At 48.0% G+C, this 6,000-nt stretch overlaps 1 protein-coding gene across 4 annotated transcripts in view; it reads right to left on the minus strand.

The window, feature by feature from the left end:
- TAOK1 (TAO kinase 1) overlaps positions 1-2,070 on the minus strand; it is an 87,692-nt gene extending 85,622 nt beyond the window's left edge. For 2 of the 4 annotated variants that reach the window (XM_067565897.1, XM_067565898.1), the window contains exon 1: positions 1,718-2,070. The gene's annotated coding sequence lies outside the window, so the exon portion shown is untranslated. Of the gene's footprint in view, positions 1-744; positions 1,101-1,717 lie in introns of those variants that run through there. The other 2 variants (XM_067565903.1, XM_067565899.1) reach the window with 1 other exon arrangement.
- Positions 2,071-6,000: the final 3,930 nt, after the last annotated feature.

Genomic DNA, 6,000 nt, shown 5'->3' on the forward strand with positions numbered 1-6,000 from the left:
AAAACAAAGAGAATGTGACATATTCACTATAAATAGCATTAATACTAGCCAATCAATGAAATTCAAACCTGAAGGTAACATCTCAGTCTGTTCTTGGCATATATAGAGAAATTGCTATAAAGACCCCAGAAATGTTAATCAAAAGTGAAGGTCGCAATTTGTTCAACTAGTTAAAGCTACTGCTATTTAACAAACTCATTCACTAAAATGCCACCTAATCAAATACTCCATGCCACGATAAACAGGAGATATTAGTTCTCTGCTAGGAAAATAAATAGAGCTAGGGTCTCAAACCTAATCTTTTTCAGTAAGAGATTTAAATCTCTATACCTGACAACAACATAGATCTAATTCTATTATTTCCCATGTCTTGTACCGCACTCGCCACTATGGTATCTGACTGCCTTTAATACAGCTGTACCTACTGTTTTTTTTTTTTACTGTTATAAGGGTGAATTCTAATATTTCCAACAACATTTGAAGCAAACCAGGTTAGAAGATATTTCTAAACAACTACTTCAAGAAACCAAAGCAACACGTTGACACAGAGGTTTCAGAAATCTAGATCCAATTAGGTATTTTGATTTGACAAATTAAAATGTCTGGAAAATGTTATTTTACAGATGGGTACAGTCACTAAACAGACATAGCTGAAGGGAAGCAATAAGAGGTCTTTATATAGGTCACTTTTGCCTAATTCCCGTATCTGCACTGAGCAAAATGGTATTTATACTAAAAACTCACCACTCTGAGAGGAGCGAGTCTCCAGTATGGAATAGGATCCTTGGAATAAAAGAGCTATTTACACAAAACAAAACAAAACAAAACAAAAAAGCATCTGACTGTACCTGAGGAAATGCAGAACATTACCCCTCATGCAAGGAGGGAAGGGGGAATATACATATATACAGGAGCTGATTAGCATTTACTGTAAAATCCATCACATCCGCAAAACCATCTCATGTAAAGAAAAATAATAGCCACATCCAGCCTTCTCAGAGCCCAGGGCCTGGGCCTCTTTCAGGGCCACATCCCTGTCTCCAGCAGCAACGGCTGCAGACAGACAGACAGAGCCTCCTCTCCGCCGCCCTCCCACCCCTGACGGATATCTGGAAAAGGGGGTGTCAGGCCAGCCCTGCCAGGGATGAAAAGCCGAGGAAAGCGAGTAACCTTTCCCAAGGAAGCGCCATTGCTCCTCCTCCGGCTCCCCCTCCCTCCCGTGTGCAACACACACACACACACACACACTCACACTCACACACCCGGCTGTGGGGATGAGGAAGGAGCCCGGACTTCTGCAGCATTGCAGCAGAGCGCGGGGGGAGGGGAGCGCGGGGGGAGGTCCCTGCCCGCCCCCGAAAGGGGCGCACACCTGGCCGGGGCGAGCCCCTGGCAGGGGGCTGCCCCCCAAGTGGGTCCCCTCCCCCCCTGGCAGGGGGCTGCCCCCCAAGTGGGTCCCCTCCCCCCCTTTTCTTCAGGCGACCATAAAAGCAGAGCAGCGGCTTCTCCCCCCACCCGAGCCAGCTTCCTTCCGCCCCGCTCCAGACAGGGCCGAGGTGGGGCCAGCCCCCCGGGGAAGGCGGCCTCACGGCTCGGCCCGCGCCGCCAAGGAAACGGACGGAGCCCAAGGGCCCGGCCCAGCCCAGCCCAGCGCGACCCTCCCCGCAGCCCGGCCGGCAGAGTGACACCGGCCCGGCCCGACCCGGCCCGGCCTTACCCTCCTTCGGCAGCTGCCGGCCGGGGCCGGGGCCGGGGCGCGGGCGAGGCTGCCCCGCGCAGCCGCCGCCGGGGCTCGGCCGCTAAGATGGCAGGGGTCGGGGCGCCGAGGCCGCCTGGGCCCCGCCTGCTCGGGAGCGCCGGGCCGGGCCGGGCCGGGCCGGGCCGGAGCGGGGGCGGGGCGGGTCCCTCCCCGGGCCTGGCTCGCTGCCGCCTCCCGACTCCCTCAGCGCCTCTCCCGGCCGCTGCTCTGCGTCCGCCGCTCCGGCTCCGGCTCCGCTCCGCGCTGCCCGCCCCGCAGCCAGCGGCCCCCGCCCGCCCCTCTCGCGAGACTTCGCCCCGCCGCCGCCGCTCGGCCGGGGGGAGGGGCGGGAGGCGGCTCGGGCCGGGCCCGGGGGGGGGGGGGGGGGAGAGCGGGGGGGGGGGGGGAGTCCCGCTGGGGCCAGGAGAGGTCGGCGCCGGGGTGGGGGCGGGGGCGGTGACACCGACCGGCCGTTCGCTGGGAGCGGCAAACCCCGGGGGCCCGGCCCGGCCCGGCCCGGCCCGAGCGTACGCACGGCCCCGCTCTACTGCCGCCGCTGAGAAGGGTGCCCTTGGGAATGGGGGGCGGAGGGGGCCGAACGTCTCTGTGCCTCGGTTTCCCCACCTGTAAAAGGGGGGCAGTGCTGCCCTCGCCTGGGCTCGGTGGGGGAGTAGTTAAACATCACATCGTGCAGACACCCCCCTTTCCCCTCCCAGAGACGAACCCCCGAGGACTGTCCCCAGCTCACCTTTCCCCAGCGCGGCTGTGTAATGGGCTCTCTTTCTCTCTCTCACTCAGCCTGAGCCATTCACATCATGGAGGTCGGTTTCTTTTTTGGGTCTAGTCTATTTCCCTTTCCCCGTCATGGGGAAAGTTTGAAAACAGTTATTTACAGGGACATGGGTATGGCAAATGAATGGAAACAGGGCTATTGGACTTTGGGTTTGGCAACGTTTGTTTTTATCACCTCTAAATGTTGGGTCATATGTGAGATGACTGGAAAGTGCTCCATACATATACAGTAAGGAGGGAGGTAGTTTGACGCACCTTGGGTATGAAATAGTACCATGTTCCAAACCAAATATTGTTGACGCTAAAAAAAAAAACCCAACCCTCCCCCTCCCCCCCCCAACTTCCTGAGAGACTCCCTGTAAACTAACTTGTACTTTATACCACAACAGGGGATAGTGTCCAACAGGCACTGAGGATAACTCCAGTGCCTAATGACCTGAGTTTCCTAGGCCTTTCTTTATAGCCATCAGATGACAGGCGTAATCAGGACTATGTTGGCATGAGTCCATACCGTTTTCCAAAGTAAATATTTAGCATGCCCCAGCAAGCAAAATCTATATTTTTATCAGATAGTATTTAATCCTGAGTAAAAACACGGGGAGGAATAGGGGTCATCTGGAATGAATGGACCACATAGGAATAGCCGTCGTCTGGAACTAATGGACCAGATCTTCAGCTGGTGCAGATCAGCATAGCTCCAGGGTTATACGCACGGCGACACTCTGTGAGAGTCTGACCTCCTAGTCTTTGACTCCCACTGGGAAAATCAGGGCATATGAACATGACTATCAAAATTTGGTTACTTTCATCACTGCATCATCACCAACATAAGTTGTTAGAAGCATGGGGATAGGCCAACTGAAGGTTAATTTGATCAACCCAGCCTTGAAGCTGGCAGCCATTCCAGAAAGTTTGGATGTCACACATCTGCCAAAGATGTCTGTAGCGCATCACCTGATACACTAAATTGTTCTAATGACACAAAAGCAAAGCCATCCCCATTCCAAGCAGACAGATCTAAAGCATGAATTTTGTTTCTTATGCAATAGAACCTCAGAGTTACAAACACCTCCGGAATGGAGGTTCTTCGGAACTCTGAACAAAATGTTATGGTTGTTTTTTCAAAAGTTTACAGCTGAACATTGACTTAATACAGCTTTGAAACTTCACTGTGTAGAGGAAAAAGGCTGCTTTCCCTTAACTTTTTTAGTAGTTTACATTTAACAGTACTGTTCTGTATTTGGTTTGGGTTTTTGTTTTTTTTTGTCTCTGCTGCTGCCTGATTGCATACTTCCAGTTCCAGATGAGGTGTGTGGTTGACTGGTCAGTTCGTAACTCTGAGGTTCTACTGTATTTCTCAGTCTCCTAAAATATTATGGACATAGGAGAGTATGTTTTTGGAATGTTAAAAATGATAAATGCTCTTATTGCAAGTGTTACAATAGTCATATTTAGCATTTATGCAGAGCATTATCTGTTCAAGGCACTGTAGGGGTATTAACTAATTCATTCTCACATCCCTAGGAGGCAGGTGGGTACATATTACTATGCACATTTCACCAATGAGGAAGCAGATGGTTCGGTGAAGTGATTTGCCCATGGCCACACAGAATCAGTAGTAGAGTCAGGATTAGAAATCAGGATCTCCTGATTTCCAGCCGTGTGCTCATTTCTCCAGACTACATTGCCTTTAAAATTCATAAAACAAGAAAGGCCAAGTCCTCATTTGATGCAGCTGATAAGGATCTCCAGTGGCTGCTTTAACAAGTCACAGAATGTAGTAAGCCACAGCATAACCTGTGGACACAAAAGTCATTAAAAACTGTGACTTTCAATGTCAGCTGTTAAACCAAACATGAAATAAATATACCTTTAGTCCACTTTTGTGCGAGACCTGTTAGTATGCCTCTTGCTGCCTGTATTCGTTTGTGCTATCCTTTCAGTTGGTCATATTAGGCACCCAAGAGCTGACCTTGGTTTAATTTAATTTGGTAATTTACTGATGCAAGATAATCTGATCTAAGAAAGAATGAAACCAGTTTGTCTACATTAAAGATTTGCACCAGTTTAACTAAGTCAATTTAAAATCAATTTAGTTACACTAGTATAACTTTTCTAGTCTAGGGAAAGCTGTTAAGAACACACATCAGCACTGCACAATTGTTTAGGACAGGAAGTGGAGAAAAATACCATGTTCCATGGGAAGGATAGCAGGAATTTACGCAAGACATTATAATTATCCAAAGTGGGAATTTGGCCAGGATATTTGTATTAATATCCCTATTGCTGTAGAAGTGTCATAGCTTCGTTAGTGACTTCAAACAATAGGGAGCTTAGTTTTATGTCTCAGCACAATGACAGCATCTCTAGCAATACATGACCCCCTTGTGTACCACAGTGGGGCACTGATTCAGAACTGACTCCAAGGAGACATGGGGCCTACATTCTATAGTAATTGGTGTTCTATAAATACTGAAGGTAGCTTAGAGAGGTCAAATTAAGATTCGATTGAGCGCTAGCTGCTAGTCACAGCACTGCAAATGGCTAAATCTAGCTTTACCTTGGAGGCCTCCCATCCATGTACTATCTCAGTCTGAGCCTTTTTAACAAATGAAATAAATACCAATACTAAAATAAGTCCAAAAATATTAATCAAAGAAACTTGACTATTATAATTGCTCTTGTGACCTGCCACTTTCACTGATTTTTTTTAAGGGAAATGATTGACATAAAAAACAGCATGCAAAGTAAAGAGTATTAATAATTAGCCAATAAAATGCTGCTTCAAATCCTGCCAGGGAACTGACATTTTAAACTTTATTCTCTTATTTACTATATATTGATTAGAAACTAACTTTCATCCTGTTCATTATCTGTTAATAAAAGTGACGCTGGATGTGGGTACTTCTGTTTTCTAATCCTTGACCGACTGTGAAATGCAAGAGAATCCAGAATTACTCTGCTTTTACTAGTCCATGAAACCTGCCATCATTCCTCATAGTTCAGCTGAGGCCCTAATTACGGGTTACAAGGTTATACAGGAAAAACGTGTTCCGGGGGGAGGTGGTCAAAGTGAACTGTCTTGTCATCTCTTTTATATACCAACAAAAGCAAAATACATGAGTGTAACAGACATGCCCCAGGTTTATTAACTGGAATAAAGACCTCAGGTCAGACTGTGTCAATCAGCTAGGTGGTATTCCCAAGAAAGGAAGTAACACTTGACTCCATTACACATATACTTCCTGTATTATCCACACCAATAATATTTTACCTTTCCCTAGTGCCTTTTATCCAATGAGTTCATCTCATACACAATAAATTACAAAAATTAGATAAGCCTCATGACTGCTCTGTGAGACAGGGAGGTATTATCCATATGTTACAAAGAGGGAAACTGAGGCACGGAATGGGGAAATGGCTTACCCAGGGTCACATAGTAAAACACTGTCACAGAGATGAATTGAACC

The sequence above is a fragment of the Emydura macquarii genome, unplaced genomic scaffold, assembly GCF_026122565.2.
Source record: "Emydura macquarii macquarii isolate MOO-44397 ecotype Brisbane River unplaced genomic scaffold, CSIRO-AGI_Emac_v2 contig_2699, whole genome shotgun sequence".
In the NCBI taxonomy this organism is placed as follows: Eukaryota; Metazoa; Chordata; order Testudines; family Chelidae; genus Emydura; species Emydura macquarii.